Source organism: Erithacus rubecula (assembly GCF_903797595.1).
Source record: "Erithacus rubecula genome assembly, chromosome: 3".
NCBI classification, from domain to species: domain Eukaryota; kingdom Metazoa; phylum Chordata; class Aves; order Passeriformes; family Muscicapidae; genus Erithacus; species Erithacus rubecula.
In genome coordinates this window covers 66,954,116-66,971,676 of record NC_136689.1, presented here as the reverse complement: position 1 = coordinate 66,971,676, position 17,561 = coordinate 66,954,116, and the positions used below count along the sequence as shown (strand labels likewise).

Here is a 17,561-nt window from a genome sequence, read left to right as displayed (position 1 = left end):
TTGCCAGGAATCTTGTTGCTAGTTGGTGTGGACAATCACACCGAGCTGGCAAATGCAAAATGTAACTTAAATGAGTATCTGTGTTCATTTTACACCTTCAAGCTTTGTTAATGTATTATTGCTCCCATCTGCTCTTGACAGGAAAGAGCAGCACTGTCATTCCCTTCAGTATTTTTGGGAGTGTATTGGCTGGGTTTCTGTCCCAGTGATGCTGAGGAGTACTGCACAAGAACATTGCAAGGAAACAGTCTTTTTCTGTGTCTTGTGAGTCTTCCTTTTCAAAGGTAAGATTTGATGCAGCCTACATTTTTTTTTTTTATAAACACCATTTCATTACAAAGAAACTATAGGCTAAGGTATAAAAGTGTTCAAAAGCTACAGCACTAGGAAGAGTGATTTTATTTTAAACAGTGGAGAACACTGATAATTTCACAGGCAACAAGAAAATAAAGACAAAGAACTAAAGACATAATAATCAGTTTGAACTGAAAATTTGGACTGTTGAAGATTTCTAAATGTGTAGATTCTGCTTTGCAGCTAGTGGGTTCTCAGTGCTGCTTGAAGTTTTAAATGCCTGCACATGTTGTCACACCAGAGAATTGTTATAAACTCATCCCAAAACAGGTGACTGTCGTACACGAAGTGATTTTCACCCTGTAGTACCTATTTCTGTTAGCTAAAAGGAGTCCTAAGACTTCCCAGGTGACCACCTGGGATGTATTACAGAGCTCAGAAAAGCATTTAAGGTGCATTCCAGTCTGTCTTCTCTTGGGAAGCAGCTAAAATGGAAGTTCTCCAGTTTTTAATGCTTAAGATACTCTGCTCCTTCATTTAGATTATTTATGAAGAGATTATTTATGTAAGGTAGTTGATTGTGAAAAGAGAAGCTACTTTCATCATTTAGTCAAGCTTCATCCTGGAGTTAGGGTAGGATTTAACATCTTGAGGTAGACAAAAAATATTGTGTAAGGTGAGAGGGATTTCCCCTCCAAATTTATTTGCTGCTTAAAAGCTGCTCACTGTGTTCCACCTTGAGCATTGTAGATATTTTCTTCATTTGCTTGGCTGCCACTGGCTCGTAGTCGTTTCTGATAAGACTTGTGCAGAAGAATGTTCCCCATTAGGCTATTTTGTAACATCTTTCTGCGAAGTGCTCCAGCATCGGCGCTTGCTCCAGGAAAAGGTGAGTTAAGACCTGTTTTTATATGAGTCCTGATATCTGCCTTGCTTCATCAATACTAAAAAGGATGTGTTTATTGACACTGAGCACTTTCCAAAAGTGTTCTTTCCCCCATTACTGATGTGTTGCTTAACAGAGCCAGCTTAAGCTTGCCGCACCGAGTTTTGTGTTGTTTGTGTTGCACTGGTTGGTTGCCTCTTTCTGTTAACTTTCCATGCACAATTTAATTAAGCTGTGAATAATGGGATGTGTTATCAGATGGTACAGCATTATTAACTTCAGTGAAGTGCTGTGTGATGAACCAGCTAAAGATCTGGACAATAATTTATACATTCTTCACGTTTAACTATCAGTGCATTTTGGATGAAGATAACTACCAGCATGTGTGATTGCTGCTGAAAGAGGTGTGTCTGTTTATGCCAGTGAAGTGCTTGACTGTTGGTATAAGTATAATGGCATGGTAATTACTGGTTATAGATCATGAAGATCAAACTTTTTTTTTTTTTTTTTAATCCAGAATGCTCTTGTTATTCTGGAAACATTCTTCCTGGATTTTTGTATAAATAACCAAGAGAACGACATTTCAGAGTTAGGAAACAGAGTGGAACAAGTCACAATGATTAATTTCTGCAAATATTTTTCTGTGTATTAATTACCCATATGCTGTGAACAGTATTCTCAGGTGCCCTTCTATACAAATTATTAATGACTTATTTTAGCTAAAAATCAACAACTACCAAAGAGCTCCTTTATAATGTCTGTAATGTGCATACTTGTTATTTGTATAAGCAAAATAGTGTGGTTTCTTTCCTCTGATTAGATAACTTGTGGACCAAATTAATCTAATGCATATGTGAATTATAGGGGAAATTAGAAATATGCCCAACCATATCTGGTTTTAAAGTTGTTTTTGTTATTATTCTTAAATTTAAATAAGTCTAGTCCGATTTCTTAGTAAAGCAAATAAAATGTACATTTCAATAGAAATCAAACTGCACACAAATGTTTTCAGATGGAAGTTGGCTTTCAACAGCAAATGGCAATGTAGTTTTCCTGTTCTTTTCAGTTCATACTTCTGGCTGAAAGGTGTATGCAGTGTGACACAACATGTTGTGACTCCTCAGCAAAATGTTGCAATTCACATTGGTCAAAGTATGTAGTGTTTCAGAGCAGTGCATAATTGGTGATTGCAACAATCTCAAATGGAGTACAAGCAATGGGAGAATATAAAATGTGTTCAGTGTTTCCATCTCATTCGTAATTTTGACTCAGCAGTTCCAGATGATTATTAGTAGTTTCTCCAACCAGCCTGGATTGGCTAAGGGAATTCACTTCAACATACTGAGGTGTTTTCATTAAACTTGGTCTATATAAAAGTGGTTTCCTAAATTGGATTCACTGAACTAATCTTGGTGCCTTTGCTGTTGTGTATTGCATCAAGCAACAAAATAAGCAAGAAACAAAGTGGTAAAATTTATTATTTAACCTGGAAGTGAGGCAGAATTCATTAGAAGGAGAATATGGACCATGCTCATTATAGGATTTGCTAATGCTCATAAGGTCTTCCAACTAAATTTAATGTATGCAAATCATTATTTATGAGTAGTTATTATCAACAATACTAATAACTTCAATAGTACTAATAATAGCTATCTGGGGTAATTAACTGTTTTAAATTGAATTTTGTAATATTTGCCAGTTTTCTCACTTTTATGGGAACTAAATAAAATCAGCCCCATTGCTTAACACAAAAGTCCATTTCATATGGGACAATTCTGGTTTTGGAGACACAATTTGAAGCAGCATAAAGTGATAGTTAAGAAAGTTCCTGCTTGTGCCAACAAAATAGATAGAGGAATAAATTCAAAATAAGTTCATTGAGCATGTTTTCTCTGTTAATATGAAACCAGTTCATTCTGGTGAAGTGCAGAAGGCTCACTTGAGAGTTTTGTACTGGAAACACCGTATTTAGATGGTTCACAATGGGGGAATGCTTTTCTTGTGTTAATTTTTTTCTATTTTTCTGGTTGGAAGGAAAATGATTTTATGATCTTTAGACAGTTATTTGTTTGGGTTTTTTTTTTTTTTTTAATTATTCTTTCCTGTTTGTGAGGGGGGAAGAAAAAGAGAAGAAAAATCTTGACCTAGCTGTAAACAGAAAGTAAAAGGCAAATTGATGGGAGCACAGAAAAGGGAATCTCCTAGTTTTTGCAATGATATCTTCAAAATGGTTTAAGGATGGCAATAGTGTTCATTAGTCTGCAGATTCCACAACACCTTATTCTATTTGAGCAGTGAGGTACCATGTATTGAACCCTACATAAGGCATAAAAATAAGCGTGAATGATAGCAATGCAGATAATATTGCTTCTTATAAATAATAATTAATGCTAATTAATGTTGACTCTGTATATTGTGGCTTGGATGAAACTCTGGCAGGAACTGGCAGACATGCTGATATGAAATCTCCACCCACAAGGATCTGCTGAAAGAGCAGTATCTGGTGTAAAGGGACCTGCCCTTTTAAGTGCAAAGAATGCAAAGGTTTTCTAATTGTTTTTCCCTTTTGCAGGGGAAACAAGCTTGTAGCTCTAGAGTCAGTCTGCATACACCTCTGCAGGAGCTACAGATGTGGAGCAAATGCAAGACCAGGTTGTGTTCCTTATGTAAGCTCACAAGGAGTGTTGCATGTTCACTGGAAATAGCACATGTTCTCCAATGCATCTAGCACATGCAAATAGCACATGTTCTCCAATAGCAATGTTCTCCAATAGTACCGGCCCCTTCCCTGTGAAGTTGTAGAGGCTGATGCATTTGCTGAGGACATTTGCCCTTTCCCAAATTGGTGGGAGGCTGCTGAGCCATGCTGCTGTGTGGCTGTTCCACAAGATGCAGGAAGGCAGGCTACACAAACTGGTGCCAATAGGGAGGCTGACGCCTCCTCACTGGGCTTTGGTAAATCAGTATCTGCCTGTGTGTCCGCACATATGCATACCATTTTCCCTCTGCCACTTCCCTCCCACTCTGAGCTGCCTTCCTCCCCACACTGCCCTTGAGTCAAGAGGTCAGTGCTACCACTTCTTTTTTCACCAGCCATCCTTCTGTATTTTACCCTCTGGTGTTACTCTCTTTCTTTATAGCGGAAGGGCAGCAAGAGCTATTTGGTGATTTCATGTTTCTTCTGGGAAGGAAAGAATAAGACTTAAAAAACCAGGATGCCTTCAGGCAAAATAAAAAATAAAAAGATCAAAATTCTTTTTCTTACAGGAGGGGAATTTTCCCCAGCAAAGCAGTTTTACCCACATTTCTCTGAGACACAGGAGTGTGTGTGCTGTCCATGTCAGGGAGGATCAGGGATGGATTGACCAGTTGCCATCATAAAAAAATCCAGCTTCCCACAGGGAGAGGAAGAGAAAGGGGTTGTGTGTGGCCTTGAGAACAAGAAGGAAAAGGTGAGGAGGAAGTGCCTGGTTGTTCCTGTCTTGGTGGGGAGTGTTGCAGGGTCCCTGGTGACTGCATGAGCAGCAAACCCCCTTGCTGAGAGCTGTAGAGAGCCAGGCCATCTGCAAGAGCAGCTCTGAGCAGCTGCCTCTCAGGGGTAAATGCTAGAGGAGCACTGGGCCTGTGGAGCTGTGTTAACTGGCATTTCAAAGGTGAGAGATTCTGTTTGCTTGTTTGTTTATCTGCTTCCCACTGGGGGATCAGTTATGTGTTGAGATGGCTTGACTTGATACACACCTCCTCAGCAAATACGTTGATTCAACGTTTAGAGGATCGTGTTTCTTTGTGGTGCAGAGTTATTTAATACAATGTTTGTGGTAGGCTGATGACACTTGTGATGATCAAAAAGAATAAGTTGTGTATTTTTTTAAGAATGTGTTAAACCAGTTCTGTCAAAATAGAGATAATAAATACCAGTAATTGTTTAGTCAGTTGAAAAGGAATAATTCCTCACATTTTTTTGAAACACAGTAGATAATGTTTTGGTTGAATGTTTATGAAGAACCTATCCTTACATTTACATTTCTGAAGCTGGGCATAGAGTACTGCACTTATTTTTTATGATTCTGGAATCTGAAAAACTGGACTATTTCTCTGATCATGACAAGGAATGCCTGCATAAAATAGATTAAATTTTGAGATTTCATCTGCTATGCTGCTCTGACAGGAGTGAAATGCTAGGATAGCAAAGGTAGACTACACCTTCCCTCTTCAGCTGAGGAAGCTGGTAAGAAGGTGGGCAGGGACCAGGGAGATGGCACAGGTTCTGCCAGTTTGGTGGAGGCTTGTTGGTGGAAATCCTAACAGACCAGCTTGGGACTGATATTTGTTAACATTTTCCTTAATGCTTTGGGTGTAGAAGGTTGGAGCTGACTTATGAAATTCTCTGCTGACACAAGACAAGGAGACATTGTCAAGGTAGAGATAATGTCCAGTTCTTCCCATACAGGGAGTGTATGGGCAGGAACAATAAAAACAGACTAAATGTTTAATAGCTGAAGACTTCTGCCTTTAGTAGAAATGGCTGTTCCCTAGAAGAAAATGCAGCACAAGGTGCCAAAGTAAGTGGCAGAGAAAGATTTGCATATGCTAATTGACTGCAGAATAACTTTGAGCTTCTGGTGCAGTCTGGGAAGAGCTAAATGGAAGCAGAGTGGTCATTAATGGATTAGGTTTGCAATTAGGAGGTGACTAAAAGTGAGATTCTGTTATAATATTGCAGCTGGAGTAGGAAGAGCAGCAAACCTAGCTGCACCTTCATGAAATGATGAACAGGGCTCTTGATTCAGAAGTTAACAGTGTCAATGTTAGTATAATGGCACAAGGCTGACACAGGCCTTATTTTCAATCAAAAAGAAATGTGTGCTTTATTTAGCTGTATAGTGCACATAGAACGGGAAATTACTGTAGATATTGCTGATTAAAAGTCTGAAGTCCAATAAATCTTAATATTGAATGATGAGGTACCATTTTATTAATCCCAATTTTCATTAATTTCTCCATCTATGACATATTTTGCACTTTATGGAACTCATTATTTATAATTGGTCTTGTGTCAACAAGCAGCAAAGATCAGGCTGTCTCTCTTTACTGACAGTTGGCTTAATTTAGTAGTAGTACTTAGCAGTTATGTAGTACTTTAAAATTTCAAATATTAGCGAATTAGTCATCACACCAATTGCTTTAAATACTATCAGCCTTCTATAAAGATGAGTAAATAGCTGTTGTTATCCATATTTCTGAGATGAGGAAATTCAGACACAGATGGGCTGGTTATGTCCCTGTCCATATTTATATATAGGTATTTCAAAGGCACATATCACTTCAAGGTCCAACAAGTCTATCTACTTGTTAGACCTGATTTGGTGTCCACTGCAGCCAATGGAAATCATTCTATCAACTTCAAAGAGTTCCCTTGCTGCCTAATTACCCTGCAGAAGCCAGCTTCCAAATATTACCCAGCTAGTATGGTACACTTTGAGATGGGTTGTGCTGAAATGCACATCTGCTCTGGCAGTCAGAACCCTTACTGTGCTTGTAGGGGTCAAACAAGCACCAAAAATGATGAGGCTTATTCAGCACCCAGTGAGTGAGTCCTAGAGGTGAGAGTCCATGAGGGCTGTTTTCTAGGAAAGTAATTTAAGAGCTTGAAAATACTAATTTTAAAATGATGAGACTTTTCCTGTGTTCCTAAGCAAGTATCACCTCTTGTTTTTTTTGAAGTAGCAGCCAGGTACTTTGATAGTCCCAACATATAGTTCTCCTCCATCTATTCAGTCATCCAGATGACTTTAAAAGACCTATCCCTACACTTCAGTGTTATGTTGGAGTTAAAACTTAGGTAATATGTCTATTGACCTTTTCCTGAAAAGTCAGGAAAAAAACCCCAAAACCTCAGCAATGTTTTTTTAATATTGCTTTTCAAAGTTCTCTGAAGAGGAAAAAAGGAAGGGTAAAAATATCAAGTGTAGAGCTGAAAGATCATAGGAATCCTTTATGATGTGCCTAGGAGCTCTATAGTGTCACCTAAATGTGACATAGCTATTCAAAGATTGACCAGTTACATGCAGTCTTATGGTTCAGTTGTGTTCCTTGAAAGATGGAAATAACCCTTCACAAATTCAGGATTGTATTGTCATGTGTGTTAATTCAGACTTCTCATTCCTTGAGCATTTACAATACTTTACATAAGAATTACTTTTCTGTAAACAACTTACCAAACTTACTACAATTTGTGGCAGCATAAAACTAGTAAAACCCTATTGAAAATGTGCTTTTATCAAAATATATGATAGAATTCATTTTGATGTTAACATTTACTTGATCCTAGTAGTCAATAGTATAGTATAGCCCAAGCTTTGAAGGATGAGCTTAGAGTGGAAAAGCAGCACAGACAGCATTTCCTTCACTGTCCTGCCATATGCTGCTAAATACATGCCTCTTTTGCCTGCTTTCCCAGCCAGGAATATCTCAGTACATGGGAAATATTACAGTAACAAGAACATACAGAACAATCCTTTCTCTGGGTGCAAGCCCTATTCTGTACTCCCAAAAAAAGCTTTTCATGTTTGTTAACTTGCTACTTAGCAGCAATTGGGAAATGACAGATGCTGTAAGGGAGACCCCTCCTCAGGCTTATTTCTGTAAAGAAAAAGTGATGAGAGAGAGTTTTGCTCCTCCACGTGCCTCAAGGTGTCAGATATTATTGGGCCATTGCAGTCAAACCAGTGTGTTTGCAGCAGCTCAAAGAGGTGAAGTGAGCTGGAGATGGAGGCTGCTGAACCAAACCCCACCTGCTGCACGTGTCGTGGGATCCACACTAATGCAGCATCATGGCAGCTGCTGTGCTCAGCTCCTGTTTTCAGGCAACCCTCAGAACGTGAGGGGTGGTTTCTTTCTGACCTTGTGGATCTTAGAGTAGTAGAATATGATAGAATCACAGAGTGGCTTGGGTTGGAAGGGGCCTTAAAGATCATCTAGTTTCAACCCCTCTGCCATGGGCAGGGGCACCTTCCACTAAACCAGGTAGCTAAAAGCTCCATCCAGCCTGGCCTTGAACATTTCCAGGGATGGGGCATCCACAGGCTCCCTGGACAATCTGTTGCAGTGCTTTGCCACCTTCTCAGTAAAGAGTTTTCCCCTAGTATCTAATCTTTGAACCTGCTCTCTTTCAGTTTGAAGTAATTTCCCCTTGTCCTGTCACTACATGTTCTTGTGAAAAGTCGCTCTCCATCTGTCTTGTAGCTCCCTTCAGGTACCAGAGGCTGCAACTGTGTCACCCCAACTCCAGTTCTCTTAGGCTTTACTTATAGTAGAAGTATTTCATCCCTGTGGTCATCTTTGTGGCTCTATTTTGGACTCGCTGTCCTTCCAGTGCTGGGGACACAGAGTTGGATGCAGTGCTCCAGGTGGGTCTCACCAGAGTAGAGGATCAGGATCCCCTCCGTGGCCCTGCTGCCCACACTGCTTTGGATGCAGCCCAGGGCACCTTTGATTTCTGGGCTGTGAGTGCACATGGCTGGATCATGTCCAGTCTCTCACCCACTAGTACCCCCAAGTCCTTTTCAGCAGGGCTGCTCTGGTCTGTTCCTTCCCCAGTCTGTGTCACTACCAGGGTTGCCCTGACCCATGTGCAGCACCTTGCACCTGGTCCTGTTAAACCATGAGGCTCCCATGGGCTCTCTTCTTGAGCTTGTCCAAGTCCCTCTGGGTTGGCATTCCATGCTTCAGGTGTGCCAGTGGCACCAAGCTTGGGATCATCTGCAAACTTGCTGAGGGTGCATTTGATCCCACTGATTATGTCATTAATGAAGATATTAAACAGGAGTGGTCCCAGTGTGGACCCCTAAGGGACACCACTTGTCACTGATGTCCTTTGGGACTCTGGGTCATTGACCAAAACCCTCTGGATGTAATTGGGCAACCAATTCCTTATCCACCTAACAGTCTACCTGTTGAATCCATCTCTCTCCAATTTAGACATGGATTCTGGTTAGCTACACCTATCAAAAAAGAAATGTGAATTGGATCCAGGATCTGTATGGCCACTGGCAGCAACCTCCAGCATGGGAGCAGAGGAGGGCCTGGATCTCCTCAGGATGGCTGCTTGCTCTCCAGAGCAGCTGCTTTCCCTGTTTCTTTTTACTAATGACTAGGATGTTCCTATTTCTTGGTTGGCCTTCCAGAGGAGACTATGCAGTGAAAATTCAAGATGGAAGATATTTTATTTTGTGTCTGATAGAAAAGTGGCAGTTGTGGTCTGCCACTATGCTGGCAGTTTTATTGACTGTATTGCCATTTCTATACCTGTTCTCCTTTTCCTCAGCCCTGACGGAGATGCCTGTTGATCCTTTTGGGTCTACTTGATTCCCAAATTTCTCCAGATACCTTTACATTCTTTCCTTGTAGCTTATATCTGTTAAAGTATTTTTGTCTGATTGGCTTGGGAATAAATTAAATCAAGTTTCATTCCCTCAGTCCTCCATTCTGCCTTTTTCTTTGCTGTGTGGGATTTGTTCCTCCTCCTTATGTGTTTTCTCCATTAGCAATGTCGCTGCTTTTTCCTTGAAGGGTATTTAGAAGGACAATCTCACTCCTGATACCCAGATACAATGTGTGTTTCAGACACCTGAAGCTTTTTCCACAGTTCCCCTTTCCCCTTGTGTTCCTGCCCCTGTGATAAAAAGGCTAGTTCAGAGCATCAGAATTGCAGTGGCAAGACCATTTTTAGTTTGGCAGTGTGATGGGGCACAGATGATCTAAGGGAAAAGCATGGCTTCAGAACATGGCTAAGGCACAAGAATCTGTTTCTCAAACTTAACTTCTTGTTTCTCCCACTCTGTGAGCTGAGCACATAGATAGCTTGACTCTGTGCCCCAGTTTTACAATGTGCAACCTGAGCATAGTGGTAAGGATTCACATGTTTCACAGGGCTTGGATTGAAGGTGCAAAATAAATGGCTCCCTTTCCAAATGAGGAGGAGGTCCCAATCATCTGATCCTTCAATGGCCAATTTTGTGACACAAAAAAACATTGAAATTTGGTTTATTTTTTACTATGAGATCAAAGTGACATCATGAATTGTAGGGAGAGATACATGAAAAGTCAGATGGCACACTGTGAAGTTAACAATATTGGGTGTTAAAAAAATTGGCTATTATTCCAAATTGTGCAAAAACTGTTAATGGATAATAATTTCTAGGTTTCTTTGGAATGAAGCTTGCTAAGGGCAGTCTCAGGCTGCCTTCTGCAGTCAAGCAAATTTCTTATTAAGAAAATGAATAGGAATTTATTGAAATTATTAGATTGGAGTCATCAGGTCTTTTCTGGTAGTCCTTCAATTACTTTCTCCACAGTGCCTGAAGCCATACTTAAGTTTCATGAATCTACATATACAGAGAGAGAAATGAGATTATTGTGCTAAAGATCACTGTCTCCATAGAACACAAAGAAATCTTAGACACATACACATACTCTGAGATGAATATGCATAAAGAAAGGAGAGATGATGGCTTTCTGTAAATTAGTGTACCTTAATTGAAGTCAATCAAACTGCTAATTTGATTTAGTCAAACAATACCAATTTATACCAGCAGCTGAGATTTTGGCCCTTACTGGTTTAATTTCATACTAATCTGTTTATAGCTTTCAAATATATGGAGCCAGTTGATTGCTAAACTGTTTATTGGGTGTGGTTCCAGGATTACAACAGTAATTATTTTACTGAAGCCCTTTATTTTCAAAAATGCATGTTTCAGATTTACATAATAGGACTAGACAATGACTAAGGGGCAAATTATACAAAGATTATTGCATGCACTTACGCATGTGTTATGTTTTTATGACTCAGAATGGAGCTTGTTTGTGTTCCTGCTTTGGACAGAGGTCTCTTTGTGGTGGGGGGGAGCAACATTGTAGAGTACAGAATTACAAAAGAGTCTCAGCCTGTGGAATTCTGTGCCAAGACACGATGCTAGACGATAAAATATTACTTAAGTGTGAAGGTGGGGGACTTGGTTATGAAATGCCAAATGGTTTTCCATGGCTCTGCTCCCTCCATGTGGTGTTTATTGCATCCTCAGAGCTGAGGCCTTCAGTCCTAATCTTTACTACCGATATCAAATGCTGGCACAGGGGCACTCAGAATGGTATTTTGGGTGGTGTGTGCCTGGAATTACACACTCTGAGCACCTTTCCCATGCCAGAGGATGGTGTTAATAAGGACAGTGGCATGGTGCTTTGAACAAGCTTTGAAATGTTGTATTTCCTCACCTTCCTTTGGTGTGCTCCAGAGAATAGTTTGCATCCATTTGATCCTCAGAGAAGCTAGCAGCAATCTTGAAGAACCATGGCAGCAAGAAGAGTTCCAGTCTGGTTCCCAGTGTCTGTGCTGGGATGGATGATCCCAGCACTCCGCCCTGTGTGTCCTTCCCTTCCCCATGGAGCCCCGTCAGTCAGCGAGCTGCTGCTGGGTTGGTGGCTGCTGAGGGTGGGAGGACACTCCAGTGCAGGCTGGATACTGGAATGAACCTGTTCAGCCTGGTTGTTGGTAGGATCTGCAGGCTGAAGGTGAAAGACTTTTGACTCTTATCTTTTGAGATGTGCAGCTTCTCTCGTGGCTTCTTGGTGTTTGCAATAATTATCTTAATGAAACAGACCATCATCTCTGTGCTGTCATCAAGTGCACAAAATGTTTGTTGGAGAGTTCAGGACTGCAAGATTTGCTTTCTTGCAGCCAGAAAAGAAATTAATGAAAACATTGCTCTAACAAACCCCATCCCTCACATCTTTAATGCATCCTCAAAACTAAATGCATATAAATAATTACCTGGGTTTTGTAAACAGAGTTAAGTAGAAAGATACAACCCACTTTGGGTTCACCAACTTTGACAGCACTTCTTAAAAAAAGAAGTGTCTGTGAAACAACTTACTGTAACTCTTACAAGTTTGCAAAATGACCTCAATCTTCACAAATGCTTGTTAAAGGATTTTCTAAAAAGAGCAGCAACACCTGGAGACTCATTTATCACTGTCTCTGCCTACTGGCGATCCCACCTACACACTGAAGAATGACTGCTAACATAATATTTATGCAATAAACCATCTGAAATGTGGAAAAAGAAAAGTCTTCTGTAGGGATGGTAGAGATTAAAGAAGTATTTGAAGTCATTGGTTATTTTTTGCTGCTTGATAAACAGGGAGAATTCTTTTGGTTTCATGGCACAGTTCTCTTAAAAGGAGAAAACTTCTTGGTATTCATTCTGACACAGGAAGGGCACCTAACACCAAGAAGATTTTCCTGTTATGAAAAAAGTTCTTTTTTTCCCTCACCTGCATGATTATAAACAATAATTTCATCTTCTGTAACTCACCTATGGAGCAGGGCCATTGAAAATTTCTTGATGCCATTTGCTGTCTCTCAAGTCTCTTCAGTAATACCCAGAGGTATCCACATACAAATATCAGCCTCATAAAACCTAGAGACCTTAAACTTCTCTGACTGAAAAATGATGTGAAGACTTCACTTAAGACCCAGGTGTTTAAAGTGTCCAGTAACAGGTGAAAGGCTTACAGAGGAATCAAAGCCATGGGAAGAACTGAAGCCCTGGAGGTGCAATTAGTAAGCACAAGCTCAGCCTGAAACCTACAGAACTTAGTGAAATGTAACTTGTGTTAACTTCAGCCAGTCCAGTAGCTTTGATTACAAGTGACAATTGGGTTTGAAGAATACTTCTTTCTGCTTATGAGCATAAGGCCTCTCTCTCTAAGCTTCTGTCTTTCCTGTTCAGTGACCCTGTGCATTGAAATTCAAGAATGTTCATGGAACCCAAACTTTATCTTAAATCACTAGGTCAACCTGTGGAGTTCTTAAACAATGAGCTTGTTAGTACAAATGTACAGTAGCTATATTGGTCAGTTGGTATAAGTGAAGAGGACTATCACCTAAGATCATGTTGGTCAGTCTAAACTATGTTGGTCAGTCTAGAAAAAAAGGACTTTCTCTTCAGATCTAGGAAGCAGGTCACCACAGGATTGTCACTTTAAAATCACATGTGATAACTCTTGGATCATACGTTCACCCCCTGGTTGTACAAAGGAGGAGCAATTTGTGTGCAAATAGCCAGCAGAAAATGGCTCTGTCAGAGCAGAGGGAACAGCCACCAAAGATGAGCTGAGGGACAGAGTCTTCATGGCCTCATGAAAGAGTTTTTGACTGAGCTCATAGCAGGTCTGTGATGGCATGATCCTTCTTCTCTATATATCTTCTCCCTGCTCACCAGCTTTGTACAAAATGAGCAAAAGTTCCCCAATAAAAATAAAAGCACAATAACAAAAGCAAACAAAGAAACCTCCCAGGACACACAGAAGTAACATGATGGATCTCTGCATCAAGGTTTTGACCATGGTAATTTGTCTTTTAGTTGTGTCACTTTAGCACTGTTTGTTGGTGAAGAACACTGCCAAGTCATCAGCTGATGTAAGTAAGTGTCTGGGAAACACTTCTTCAGAATAAAGCCTTGCAGCTTGTAGGGGATCACATGTGTGAGCATGAGTTGGGAATGTTGTTTAAAAGGAAAAAATAAAAATAATCGCCAACCTGGGACATAGAAACAGGAATACAGCTGACAAGACACGTGAAGTAATACTGCTTCACTCAATGCTGATAAGGCATCAGCTGGAGCACTGGAACTGATTTTGGGCTGTGCCTTCCTAATAGGATGTGAGCTCATTGGAGCAAATCCAAAGTGAACAAGGGGAAAATCAAAAATCTGTGAAACCTAATGGCAAGAAGAGATTGAATGAATTGGGGGTTTCAACCCAAAGAAGGGAGGATTTTAAAAGTAGAGAGAGTTTAATAAGAGAGTTTAATATAAAAGGCTCTGGCAAAGTAGGGACTAATTGGAGTATGTTTTATCTGGTATAATCCTACACTGTTATTGTTCATATCAGGCTCTAATTGCCTTTTGTTAAGTGGTAGAGTAGATATTTAGGAATATTTTGTAGCAATAAGGATAGTGATTGCCTGGAGTAGTAGCAGAGTTTCTGTAAGTGGAAGGAAATAGTGGGTAAATATCTTTGAAGAAGGATGTAAGAGCAAATGCTTTTGCCTTGAAGCACCAAAATGAAGAAGTTTATTAGATTGGTTTTAGTGCTGTTTTTGCTATTATTTTATGGGCAAGCAAAACAGCAGAGAAGATAACAAGACTACTAAAGGCCTCTGATGATTTGTGCAAATTTTAAGGTGCATTTCAAACACAGTGCCCTGTTTATAGACAGCTTCATCATCATGCTACAGGATGGCAGTCCACACAGACCTCTCTCTGATACACCCAGCTGTCTGTAGGGGCTGGTAAAGGAGGAGTATCACAGGGTGGTGCCTGGCACAGCACAGAAGATGTGGTTTGGGTTAGTCTCAGTATATTGTAGCTCAGCCAGTTTTGTCTAGATCATCTCCATGTGCTGTAATTTAAGGGATTTTCTTTTTCCTTGTAAGAAAACAGATAAGGATTTGATTGAAACTGGTTGAGAAGAGATTGACTAGATACTGGCCATATGTTGTGCATAAAATGCTACTTGCAAGTGCTACTAGGAACTTGTGTGAAGTGCATAGAACCATCAAATTAATGCTTAGTGTCAGCAAATATAGGAAACATAGAACCTGAAACTAAGCAGTATTAGAAACTTACCTTCATGTCTTTTTTATTGTGATATTAGGGGTAAGGAGAGGAAGAAAAATGTGGTAAAAGCTAGGTTTTGATTAAAGCAGTATTGAAAATTTTATAAACGTAAAAGAAGTTCTCATAGAAATAGTTTTCATTTGTGGATAACAACAACAAATCAACTGAACATGGAAAATGTTATATCATAGCCATCAGGAACTGCAGGGGCAGGTACTTCAGTGTGCTCTATTGTAAATTGGAGTTCAAGTTTCTGGACAAATGTTTCTGCCTTATGATGAGCTGCTATCTGCCAACAGAGAGTGAGACCATGAGGTGTTGCCAGAGAGGGAGCCTGGCCAGCCAGGCTCATTGATAAAGGAGGATGCATACAGGTACCAGGAAGTATAACCATAAAGCACCAAGTCAATAAATCAAAGTCTTTAGTATTTAGGTATAAGCTGGGAGGTTTTTGGAAAGATTTTCTGTAAGGAAAACAATGCTCTGGTCAGCTCTAATGGATAAGAAAAAAGTGAAGATAATGTGACCGGTTTGTAGGGCAAAAGGCTTCTCCTGTGTGTCTGACCAACTGTTCTTTGGGAGACAGCAAAATGGGCACAGTGCTACACAGCAGCTGGCAACTGTTCTGTTTATCTTGAAAAACATACAGCGGTGAGAGTGAGCTGTTAGTCTCTTCAAATTTCTAAATCACTCCATATCATGCACTGCTGATGTGGAAATAGCTACATATCACCTTCAGGCCTCTGCTTAGCTGTGCTGAAGGGATGCATTTGCCCGGCCTAACAGAAAATGCCAGAATGTCACACCCATGACATAGGAACCTGTGAAGGGCTCACCCTGCCTCTTGCTCATTCCTCTCTCCTGTATGGTAGGAAGAAGAAAGGTGAAGAGACTTGCAGACTGAGCTAATGATAAAAGCAAAACTGAGTGTGCAATCAAAGGAGACAGGAATTAACTCATTAATTCCCATCTACTTTCTTCCTGGGAAGCAGGGTCTCGGCAAGAGAGTTGCTTGAGAAGGTGAAGGCTGTGATAGCCAAAGACCCCCTTCCTCCTCCTTTTCCCTAAACTTTTACATGCTGACCACAGCGTTAGATGTAGGGAATATCCCTCTGTTCATCTGGTGTCCTGTCTACATCCCCTCCCAACCTTCTGCCCACCTGCTTTGTGGGGAAGAGAGAAAGCTTTGATGTTGTAAGCACAGCAGGCACACTGGTGCAGGTGCAAGAGCATGGCACCACAGGAGCAGCTGGGAAGGAAATTAACTCCATCCCAGCCAGAATAGATCCTAAAAATAATACTGGTCCTATGGCCACATAAGTCTTTGCAGTGTTTGCATCAATGCTTCAGTTGTTTTCTTATCATACTTACACCTTTTATTTTTTTTTCTTTTTTTTTTTTTTTTTATAAGGTGTGGGTGGAGAGGCCTTGAATGTGTGCTAAAGATCTATTCACTATGAGTTGTATATACAAAATGCATTTGCAGGAAGCTCCAAATGTGATGAAATGACAGAGACAAAAGAAAACTTGCTGCAGAACTTGTCCTTTAAATAAACGGTTGGGAAATGCCAGATACTAAAACACTCTTGGTTTCTTCAGAGATTAAAATAACTTTTTAAAATTAAGAGATTTGTTGTTTTGTTTAGGTTTTAAAATAATGAAATAGTTTGTCTTGCAATTCTTTGCATGCAAAAGGAGAAGGGAGCTTAGTTTTAACCTCAGTTTCTGTAGCAGCACGCTAGCTTTTCAAATTGCTCTGAACATGATGAAATACAATTATTCAAAGGGATGCAAAAGCATTCCAGGAAAGATGATGTGTGTATGTTTCCACTCCTATGGCAGAATGGAGTTGAACCTAGCATTAAACATCAGCAATGTCATAGTGTTATCCTCTATAATTAAGTGGTTTGGTGCTAAGTGTAAGGATTTACTGTTTTATTACTGTTTTAGCCTCTCTAAAACAACTTCACTCTGGGGCTGAGATTAACCAGTTTATCATGTTTTGCAAAAAAATCAGCAGAAAGAGCCATATTTTCCCCAAAGGCAGATTTTGGTAAAAAATCAGAGCACTTCAAATGTGCTTTTCTCTTATTTTCCCTCCTAACCTTTCTGTGAAGTTAAAGCATATATTTTTTTAGCTTTTGTCTAGACTTTTTGAAAATCAATTATAAAATAAGTAACTTTTAAATAAAATCTGAAGCTTGCACACAGAGGTGGAATAAAAGGCTGGTGGATACTTAAGGAGCTGATATAGGACTTCAGATTCTCTGCTCTGCCACAGGCTTCACCTGTGAGCTTTGTCAGGGAATTCAATTTTCTTTTGCTTCTGTGCTCAATGTGTAGATGGGATAAGAGCTTTGTTTCCTCACAGTCCTCATTACCTGATGAGTAACAAATCTCACTTGTCCCCATGAAATTGTTACATTACACATAGATATATAAACAGTGGAAATATTTGAAGACTGTACTCACCTATGTGACAAAATGGGATCCTTCTTTTAGAGCAATTTCAGTTTGATAATTGGTCTTTATTTTTTTTTTTTCATGATTTACAATTTGCAGCAACAACAAGGGATATTCTCAGGCCATTATGATGGAAGTATAAATGGGGATATAATTTTAATCTCATAATGAAATGATGACAGATAGACATAAACATATAGTAACACATTAAAAATTCCCACAGAATTGTATGTCAGGTG

The 17,561-nt window shown here is 39.9% G+C and overlaps 1 long non-coding RNA gene across 1 annotated transcript in view; it reads left to right on the top strand.

Annotated features, from left to right (window-relative positions):
• Positions 1 to 427: 427 nt before the first annotated feature.
• The window catches only part of LOC306799659, a 29,662-nt gene continuing 12,528 nt past the window's right edge, over positions 428 to 17,561 (top strand). The window contains exon 1 of the long non-coding RNA XR_013773655.1: positions 428 to 1,183. This is a non-coding gene — a long non-coding RNA (uncharacterized lncRNA). The remainder of the gene's footprint in view (positions 1,184 to 17,561) is intronic.